Source organism: Arvicola amphibius, chromosome 6 (assembly GCF_903992535.2).
Source record: "Arvicola amphibius chromosome 6, mArvAmp1.2, whole genome shotgun sequence".
In the NCBI taxonomy this organism is placed as follows: domain Eukaryota; kingdom Metazoa; phylum Chordata; class Mammalia; order Rodentia; family Cricetidae; genus Arvicola; species Arvicola amphibius.
Genome location: NC_052052.2, coordinates 99,951,861 through 99,962,992, shown reverse-complemented (window position 1 = coordinate 99,962,992; position 11,132 = coordinate 99,951,861). Strand labels below are relative to the sequence as shown.

Here is an 11,132-nt window from a genome sequence, read left to right as displayed (position 1 = left end):
TGAAGCATCTTATTGATTGATACCTTTTAGCATCTTTGTTGCCACTGGGGGTAAACAGACTAATCAAGCAATTCATTTGGAAGTCAACTTTCACATCTAACAGCTCAGTGCTCCAAGGTGAGCCACCATGTTGTTATCCTACAGCCCCATCATCATTGTCACAAGTTTTATTGATTTTCAGGAACGATTGTTGTTCACATACATGGCATGAAAGCCTGTACCTGAATATTAAGTATAACCTTCTTTGTAACAAGAGGGCCGGTTGTTGGGGTTTCTGTCCTGCCCAGTTCCCACAGCTGGCAAGTCCCAAAGAAATTTACACAGATGTCTCCATAGATTATTAACTGCTTGGCCCATTAGCTCAGGCTTTGTATTAGCTCTTATAACATATATTAACCCATTATTCTTATCTATGTTAGCCACATGGCTTGGTACCATTTTGGCAGGTCAGGTCATATTCTGCTTCTTTGGTGGTCAGCACAGGACTGGGGAGAGAGGTTCCTTCTTCCTGAATACTCCTGTTCTCATTTCCCCACCTCTACTTCCTGTCTGTTTGTCCTGCCTGGCTAATGGCCAATCAGTGTTTGTTTAAAATGTAATTGACAGAATACAGAATTGTCCAAATGGTGTAGGAGGTTCTTCTGTCTATGTGTTGCTTTCATTGGTTGAATAAAGAAACTGCCTTGGCCTGCCCTATTGTCTGTGAGGTCCTTGGCCCAGGAAGAGTTCCTGCTCCTGCACTGAGGAGATCCATCCAGAGAAGTAAGTGTGTGCCTGCCCAGCTGGACAGTCTGGGAATGGAGTACAGGGCCCCTCCAGCTCCTGCTACAGGGGCATGACCCTGCCTCCCCCAAGCCTGCCCTATTGTCTGCAAGGTCCTTGGCCCAGGAACAGATCCTGCTCCTGCAAGGAGGAGATCCATCCAGAGGGTAATCCTTTCCATCTTCAGGGTCCTTAGATCCACCAGCACAGACAGCTCCAGTGCCGAAGGGTCCTAAGAGAGGGCAACCAAGAAAATTCCCCAAGTACACAGTCAGTCATAGCAAAGCTTGGACCAAGATGCCAAGACTCTCCTGGCTGCATTTGAAGGAAGAGATGGGCAGACGCCAATGCAAATATTCCTCTAACAACATGAAAAGCAACATGACAACACCAGAATCCAGTGAACACACAACAAGAAGACTCGTTATTCCAGAAGAAGTTGAAGTAATCGGCATTAAATGTAACATTATGAAAATAATAGAGGCCCTTAAATGGGATGTGAAAAACTCCTTTAAAGAAATGGATAGGAAGACAAACAAAAAGTTAGAAGAAATGAATAAATCTCCCAAAGATTCCCCCCAAAAAAGCATTCAAATGGGTAATGGAAACAGTTCAAGACTTCAAACTGAAATGGTGGTAATGAAGAAAACACAAACCAAGGGATGTCTGGATATGGAAAATCTGGGTAAATGAACAGGAACTACAGAGACAAGTATAACCAACAGAATACAAGAGATAGAAGAAAGAATCTCAGACACTGAAGATACTATAGAGGAAATAAACTCATTGATTAAAGAAAACATCAATTCCAACAAACTCTTAACACAAAATCTGGGACACCATGAAAAGACCAAACCTAAGAAGCATAGGGGTAGAAGAAGGAGAATTACAGTTCAAAGGCCCAGAAAATATATTCAACAAAAGTATAGAAGAAAACTTTCCCAACCTAAAGAAGTATATTCCCATGAAAGTAGAAGAAGCATACAGAACACCAAATAATAGACTGGATCAAAAAAAGCATTCCCTCGTCATATAATAATCAAAACATACAAAATAAGGAAAGACTATTAAGAGCTACAATGGAAAAAGGTCAAGTAATATATATAGGTAAACCTATCAGAATTACACCTTACTTCTCAATGGAAACCATGAAAGCCAAAAGTTGTTGGATAGATGTGTTGCAGACACTAAGAGACCATGGATGCAAACCCACACTACTATACCCAGCAAAGCTTGCATTCACCATTGGTGGAGAAAACAAGATATTCCAGGACAAAAACAGATTTAAATAACACATAGCCACAAACCTAGCCTTACAGAAAGTACTAGAAGGGAAACCACAACCCAAGGAGGGAAACAACACCCATAATAACACAGACATCTGACAACCCTCCACCAGCACAACTCAAAGAAGGGAATCACACAAACACTACCACCAAAAGAAATAGTAATAACCGGAGTTAACAACCTCTGGTAATTAATACCACTTAATATTAATGGACACAATTCACCTATAAAAAGGCACAGGGTAAGAAAACAGGATCCAGCATTCTGCTGTTTACAAGAAACACACCTCAATCTCAAAGACAGACACTACCTCAGAGTAAAGGGTTGGAAAATGGTTTTCCAGTCAAATGGACCTAAGTAACAAGCAGATGTAGCTATACAAATATCTAACAAAATTGACTTCAAACTAAAATCAATCAGAAGAGATGGAGAAGAACACCTTATACTCATAACAGTAACAATTCATCAGGATGAAGTCTCAATCCTGAATATCTATGTCCCTAATATAAAAGCAACCACATAGGTTAAAGAAACATTACTAGAACTCAAAGCACACATCAAATCCCACACTCTAATAGTAGGAGATTTCAACATTCCTCTCTCACCAATGGACAGGTCAACCAGACAGAAACTTAACATTGAAAGAAGAGAACTAACAGATGTAATGAATCAAATGGACTTAACAGACATCTATAGAACATTCTACCCAAACAGAAAAGAATATACCTTCTTCTCAGCATCTCATGGAACCTTCTCAAAATTGATCACATAATCAGTAACAAAACAAACATGCACAGATAGAAAACAATTGTAGTAACCAACTGTGTCTTATCGGATCACCGTGGAATACAGTTAGAATTCAACGACAATTCTACCCCCAGAAAGCCTACAAATTCATGGAAACTCTCTTGCTTTAGAAATATAGGCACTCATGACATCTTCCTTCGACACCCCTAGAGAGTGTCTACCTCACATTATCTACCTCACTCATGTGGGGGGAGGTAAGAAGGTTTGTTTTTACTTTTTTAAGAGTAAAAAACCTTCTTGGAGGCTCCACACTCCCACTTGGCCTTGCCCTTCATATCTAACATTACTGGGCATGCTGCCAAGAGGAGGAGAGAGTTGCAATGTTAATTTCACTGTGCACTTCTACAGACACTGCAGACAAGTACATCTATTTGTCTAAACCAAGCATCAGGTACCTCCAATGCTGATGTCTCCGATGATGGACTGTGTGTAGAGCCCGTAGAGTTCCTTGAGTTCTTCATCCTCCGGTAAGCTTTTCAGCTTCCTCACGTCTTGCGTGGCCTGGTCAAAATTAGCCTAGGACAAAAGACAACAAGAACACACAAAAGGTGCATATGTGGTGTGTATACACAGCCGCAAGCAAGACATACACATAAATCTAATTTTATTTTATTGTAAGTCTCATGTCAACTGTTTTCTAGTAAAGTTGTTTAGCTCACATTGGGTTGAGTGGCATATGTTTCTTATCCCAAGGATAAATTTGTTTTGCAATCTCTTTCTCTCTTCCCCTCTCTTCTCTCCTCCCTCCCTCCCTCTATAACAAATTCTGAAGACAAATCACTTTACAAAGTGAAAAGTTGCTTAGCAGCCATTATGGTAACCACAGAACTGGATGATGGCTACAGGGAAACTTATCCAGAGGAGCCTGCCTCAGAGGCTGGTGCTTGCAATGACTCCTGGGTAAGGGTGCACAGATATCCAGTGGGAAGACAAGAGCTGGCAAAGGCAGTCCTTGCCATTCAGACAGAATTCACCAGGGTCGAGGATAAAGGGTAGATTGATTGATATCAATATCTTCCCCTGTACATCCACAATAAAGGGCAGGCAAAGCTATTCACCACTGTCTCCTGACTGATGTCAAGAACCAGACCACAGACCATTGTTAGATCTCTGGTGGGTGGATCAGAATATTATCACAGTGGACATATCTTTATGCTTATCCATTGGCAGTGAATTTCAAAGCATTCTGGATAAAAGGGATGCCACCTTCCCTATGTTTTTGTGCCCTGGGAGCTGGGCTCTGTGTGGCAGGTGTCTCTATTTTGGCTAAGTGAGTGTCCCGCATCCTTATTAAATGTGTGATCTTGTGATCTTCCTCTCACTTGCAAACAATGGCCTTCTCCCATTCATTCACGAGTGTGCTCCAAGGTCCTCTTGTTCCCACCCTTCCTGTGGTTTGGATGATACTCATCACGGGCACAGAAACCATCTCAAAGAATGGCCTGGGGCCTCTGAATCCTTCCATTCAAAGCTCACCCCTCTGAAGACAGCCTGTGAAGGTGGCTCACAGTTTGCCTTCCTTCCCTTTCTGTATAGAGTGAACTGAACAGTCAGCTTACATATCAGCCTGGTAAATCCCTTTGAGCAAGTCTCCCTTGATGAATGACTGCATTAGGAAGATAAATCCCATAGTTATTTGAGTCACACAAGTGTGCATGTGTGTGTGTGTGCATGTGTGTGTGTGTGTATGCCTCTATGCATGTGTGTCTTCTGAGTATGAACATCACCCCTCCCCTGATGCCCCACCATTTTTTTATGGTGTCTTGAATCAAACCTATTGCCTCAGGCAAGCTCTTTACCACTGAGCTGCATCTCCCGCCCAGAAGAGACACAGCACCCAGTCCACTGCTTTAGCGCCTTCGTCTAGCAAGGAAACGTGTCTGAGGAAGGTGACTGTCCCACCAGGTGTGGAAGCAAACACCTGTAATCCTAGCATCAGAGAAGCTGAGGCAGTAGGATCATCCAAAAGTTGAGGCTAGCCTGAGATAAAAAATAAAATAAACAAAAGACCTATATTTTAATTTACAATTGGGAGATTATAACAGAATTAGGAATTCCATCTGTGTTTTCACTTCCACAACAATAGTGAATGCACCCTCACTGTCCCTTCCACTAGTGAGCCACAAACAGCACCAGGAGGTACATAATGTCTATCTTCTTCCATTTCCATTTTGAAGAGAGGAGAGGTTTGAATATGCTAACCAGCTACTAGCTGTTGGCTTTTCAATACATTGTTTACTTTTATTACAATCTTAAATTTTGAAATAATTTCAGACCCAGGTACAAGTTATAAAACAACCACATCTTTAGTACCAGACAGGTTGTCCTGTGTATAGTTTTTGTAACAAGTCCTTACCTCCCGTTCTCTCAGTGTGCAAATAAACTAACAGTATAGACCTGTGTGTGTGTGTGTGTGTGTGTGTGTGTGTTAAGGTTAGCTGTGTTGCCCAGGATATCCCAGAACATCCATGCTTAAAAGTTCCCCCTCCTTCCGTTTGTTCAGTGGTGACAAGTGACTCCAGGGACTTCCTGCATACTAAGTGCCCTACCAACTGAATCACACAAGCCAAATCCCCTTTATTTCTTACATGGACTTCCCACCTGCCTTCAACTTTCTTTTCTGCTCGAACTACTGTTTGTTTTGGTATGTGTTTTGTTCTGAGACAGGGCCTCATTAGCACAGTGTAGCTTTGAATCTGCTGTGTAGCAAAGGATGGATGTTGATTCTCGATCCTTCTGTCTCCAAGTCCTGAGTGCTGGGTTTAGAGGTGTGTACTGCTACACCCGGCTTGGACAACCCAATCCTCCAGAATGCATTGTAATTTGTTGTTATAATATTACATTCGTGAGGATTTCAAATGGAAATAATAAGCATATGTCTTCACAAAATTTCATCTATAATACTTTATTCAAGTATAAACAACTGCAGTGACTACAATTCAAGCATTCTTTGATCATAATGATGCTGATATCAAGTAAGCATGTGTTTTAAAACTAGAATCTTTTTCTTCCATCTTTTTTGGTTTTGGTGTTGGAGACAGGGTTACTGTGTAACAATCCTGGCTATCCTGGAACTCGATTTGTAGACCAGGATAGCCTTGACTTGCTAGATGCACCTGCCTCTGCCTCCCAAGTGCTGGGATTAAAGGCCCATGCTACCACCACCCACAGCTAGGTAAGGTATCTTACTTAGAAAGTTTCAAGACAGCCAGGATGTTTTCAAACAAAACAAAACAACAACAAGAATATATCCTTACCTACTGCTGCTGTAAATGCTGCCTATATGGCTTATCCAATGAGCTCTCTCCTCTGCTTTTATTTATTCTACGTTTCCTGTTGCTTGAGTGTGGATGCACAGGGACCATGGCATGGATGTGCAGGTTAGGGAACAATTACAACAGTCAGTTCTCTGTCAACAACATGGTTGCCAAGGGTTGAACTCACATAACCAAGTTTGGAAGAAGGCACCTGGCCCTCTCCTCTACTCTGAGATAATACGATAACTGAGGTGTACACACACACACACACACACACACACACACACACACACACATACAGAGAGAGAGAGAGAGAGAGAGAGAGAGAGAGATTAACATGTCACAGTCTAAGAGGGAGATGCAAACCATATGTCTGTGGGGTAGACGTGATATCATCTTGCCTGAAGAAATAGTTAAAGAAGTTTGCTATACTCATGATATAACATGTTAAGCATTAACAATGTGCATCTTTAGAAGGTGACATAGTGAGGAAGTGTTCCTAATATAACCACTACATGAGAAGCAAATCACGAATGTAAATGTTCACATTCCTATAATCAGACACAAATGGAAAAAAGACATATGAAAGCAAGCTACCATGTGGCTGTCTACTAAGTGAAGGCCCTCCTGCTTTTTAATTTATTCATATTTATTCTCTGCTTCTATCAATAAAATGGTAGGTTCTACTTCATAGAGGAACTAGCCATGCTAGTCAACAAAACATTTGCCTATGAGAACCTCTGGAGGTCCCAAAAGCAAGGGGACTTGAGCCCCCTGTGGATGTCACCTGCTTCCCTGAGTTGTTAAGAGAGAGGTGAAGGAGGGAAGCTTGTCAATTTTTCAGGTCTGGTTAACTTAAACCATCCCTGGAGCCCCGAGGGGTTGCTATGGGGAACCTGGGTCCTTGTCAACAGATGGCGCAGTGCAGTCTACAGTGAAATATCAAGACACTTAGGCAGGTGTGGGAAGTGACTGCAGGGTCACAGCTGGGCGCTCCTGAACCCTCCACTTGCCCCCGCCCTGCCCCACAGCTGTTAAGCCTCCTCTAGCCCCATCAGAGCGCTCCTTCTAGGAGAGTTGCTCCTGCAAAGCTGTCCCAGATCTGGCTTGCCTGCAGGGACATAGTGATGAGGTAAAGTAGGCTGTGGCTTTCCAGTTCTGGGTCCCAGGCCTCAGGGTTTGGCCACTTTCTTAGAGAATTGTCTGCCTCAAGCCTCTCCTATAGGTTGTGCACTCTGCATGGGAGACTCTAATTGGACACGGGAGTTGGAGGGAGGAGCCGGACTATGACTTGTACCCGCCCAGTCTCTCAGAGGAGGGACCTGAGCTGCCCCTCCTTGGAAAGTGTTGCTAGATTATTATGTCTCTGCTCCTGGCTCACACTACAATTTTTTTCTTTTTCACGAGGTTGTTTGCAGGAAGCTAAGAGAGGTCTCCTCAGGCTTTGGAACTCACCTGGGAGTCCTTGATCCTTCCTCTGTGATTCTAGAAATCTGGGTGGTGAGTGGAGATGAAGTCGCAGTGGGTGGTGGTGGTTGGGGGATTTCCAACTAGGTTTTGTGTTAAATGTATTTTAGAAAGTATTTGCTAGCTTCCTGTCCCTTCCCAGCTTGCACCCAGAACCACCCCCCCTTCATCCTCCTGGCTTTGGTGCCACAAAATCCCACAGCCCAGCCTGTTTGGGTGCCTGGACTGGGAATTGAGTGCACCCAGGCCAGTGGGAGGTCCCCTGTTTCATTAGTCTGCCTGCAGCAAGGTAGGCCCTTTGTCAGCGAGCTGCTTGGCCTGCAAGGAGACCTGACTGTGTGCCAGAGGATCCATCATTCATTGGGGTGAGTTAGTGCCTGAACCGCAGCAGCTGCCCGGAGTGGGACCACAGACATTCCCCAATTGCCCCCCCCCCTGCTCCACACACATACTTCCTGCTCTTCCTGCAGGGGTTATGCTCCCCGGATACTGCCTCTCTCTTTCTGTCCCTTCTCAGCTTGCACCCAGAACCTTCCCCCTCCCCCCTTCATCTTCCCGTCTTTGGGGCCACAAAATCCCACAGCCCAGCCTGTTTGGGCTCCTGGACCAGGATTTGAGTGCACACAGGCCAGTGGGAGGTCCCCTGTTTCATTAGTCTGCCTGCAGCAAGGTAGGCCCTTTGTCAGCGAGCTGCTTGGCCTGCAAGGAGACCTGACTGTGTGCCAGAGGATCCATCATTCATTGGGGTGAGTTAGTGCCTGAACTGCTGCCTGGAGAGGGACCACCGACACTCCCCAACCACCCCCCCACACTTCCTGCTCTTCCTGCAGGGGTTGTTCTCCCCGGATACTGCCTCTCTCTTCCTGTCCCTTCCCAGCTTGCACCCAGAACCCCCTACCCAGCTTCATCCTCCCGTCTTTGGGGCCACAAAATCCCACAGCTCAGCCTGTTTGGGAGCCTGGGACCTGGAATTGAGTGTACCCAGGCCGGTGGGAGGTTCCCTCCTTCATTAGCCTGCCTGTAGCAAGGTAGGCCCTTTGTCAGCGAGCTGCTTGGCCTGCAAAGAGACCTGACAGTTTGCCAGAGGATCCATCATTCATTGGGGTGAGTGAATTGAAGTCACTGGGGGGGGGGGGAATTGAACTTCTAAAAGAAGACCCAAAGGGGATTATTCAGAGGAACTATGGGCAGGCGCCAATGCAAGAATTCCTCCAACAATTTGAAAAACAACATGAAAGCACCAGAACCCAACGAACTTATAACAGGAGGACTTGAACACACTAATCAAGAAGAAATAGAAAAAATTGAATTTATGAAAGTAATAGAGTCTCTTAAAAGGAGGTGAAAAACTCCCTTAAGGAAATGGACGAGAAGAATAACAAAAAGTTTGAAGAATTGAGTAAATCCGTAAATGACATCCTAGGAAACCAAGAAAAAACAATCAAACAGATTATGGAAACAGTGCAAGACTTGAAAACTGAAATGGAGGCAAGGAAGAAAACACAAACCGAGGGCCGGCTGGATATGGAAAATCTATGTAAACAAACAGAGACTACAGAAACAAGCATAACCAACAGAATACAAGAGATAGAAGAATCTCAGATTCTGAAGATACCTTAGAGAAAATAAACGCACTGATCAAAGAAAACAGCAAATCCAACAAATTCTCATCACAAAACATTCAGGAAATATGGGACACAATAAAAAAACCAAACCTAAGAATAATAGGCCTAGAGGAAGGAGAAGAATTACAGCTCAATGGTCCAGAAAATATATTTAATAAAATTATAGAAGAAAACTTCCCAAACCTAAAGAAAGATATTCCTATTAAGGTTCAAGAAGCTTACAGAACACCAAATAGACTGGATCAAAAAAAATCATCTCCTCGCCATATTATAATCAAAACACAAAACATACAGAATAAGGAAAGAATATTAAGAGCTGCAAAGGAAAAAGGTCAAGTAACATATAAAGGTAAACCTATCAGACTAACACCTGACTTCTCTATGGAAACCATGAAAGCCAGAAGGTCCTGGATAGATGTTTTGCAGAAACTAAGAGACCATGGATGCAAGCCCAGATTACTATACCCAGCCAAACTTTCATTCACTATAAATGGAGAAAACAAAATATTCCAGGATAAAAACAAATTTAAACAATATGTAGCCACAAATCCAGCCTTACAGAAAGTAATAGAAGGAAATTCACAAACAAAGGAGTCCAGCATTGCCCAAAATAACTCAGACATCTAGCGACCCTTCACCAGCACATCTCAAAGAAAGGAAACACACAATCTCTACTACCAAATAAAAAATGACAACCGGAGTTAACATCCACTGGTCATTAATATCACTTAATATCAATGGACTCAATTCACCTATAAAAAGGCACAGGCTAAGAGATTGGATACGAAAACAGGATCCAACATTCTGCTGTTTACAAGAAACACACCTCAACCACAAAGACAGACATCTACTCAGAGTAAAGGGTTGGGAAAAGGTTTATCAAGCAAATGGATCTAAGAAACAAGCCTGTGTGGCCATACTAATCTCTAACAAAGTTGACTTCAAACTAAAATCAATCAGAAGAGATGGAAAGGGTCACTTTATACTAATTACAGGAAAAATCTATCAGAATGAAGTCTCAATCCTGAATATCGATGCCCCTAATACAAAAGCACCCACTTATGTAAAAGAAACATTACTAGAACTCAAGGCAGCAATCAAACCAAACACACTGATAGTGGGAGACTTCAACACTCCTTTTTCACCCATGGAAAGGTCAATCCGACAGAAACCTAACAGAGAATTAAGAGACTTAATAGAGGTAATGAACCAAATGGACTTAACAGACATCTATAGAACATTCCACCCAAACAGGAAAAAATATACCTTCTTCTCTGCTGCTCATGGAACCTTTTCAAAAATTGACCACATACTCGGTAACAAAGCAAACTTCCACAGTTACAAAAACATATTAGCAACCACCTGCATCTTATCGGATCACCATGGATTAAAATTAGAATTCAACAACAATGCTACCCCCAGAAAGCCTACAAACTCATGGAAACTGAACAGTCAACTACTGAACCACACCTGGGTCAAGGAAGATATAAAGAAAGAAATTAAAGTCTTTCTTGTATTTAATGAAAATAAAGACACAACATACTCAAACTTATGGGACACTATGAAAGCAGTGCTAAGAGGAAAATTCATAGCACTAAGTGCCCACTTTAAAAAAAAATACAGAGAAAGCACACATTGGAGACTTAACAGCACACCTGAAAGCTCTAGAAAAGAAAGAAGCAGACTCACCTAGGAGGAGTAGAAGACTGGAAATTATCAAACTGAGGGCAGAAATCAACAAAATAGAAACACAGAAAACAATCCAAAGAATCAATGAAACAAAAAGCTGGTTCTTGGAGAAAATCAACAAGATTGACAAACCCCTAGCCAAACTAATCAAACGGCAGAGAGAGAACACACAAATAAGATTAGAAATGAAAAGGGGGACATAACCACAGACACAGAGGAAATTCAGAGAATCATTAGA

General features: G+C 42.8%; 1 pseudogene; it reads right to left on the bottom strand.

Annotated features, from left to right (window-relative positions):
• Positions 1–2,943: 2,943 nt before the first annotated feature.
• LOC119816356 lies at positions 2,944–7,236 on the bottom strand (annotated as a pseudogene).
• Positions 7,237–11,132: the final 3,896 nt, after the last annotated feature.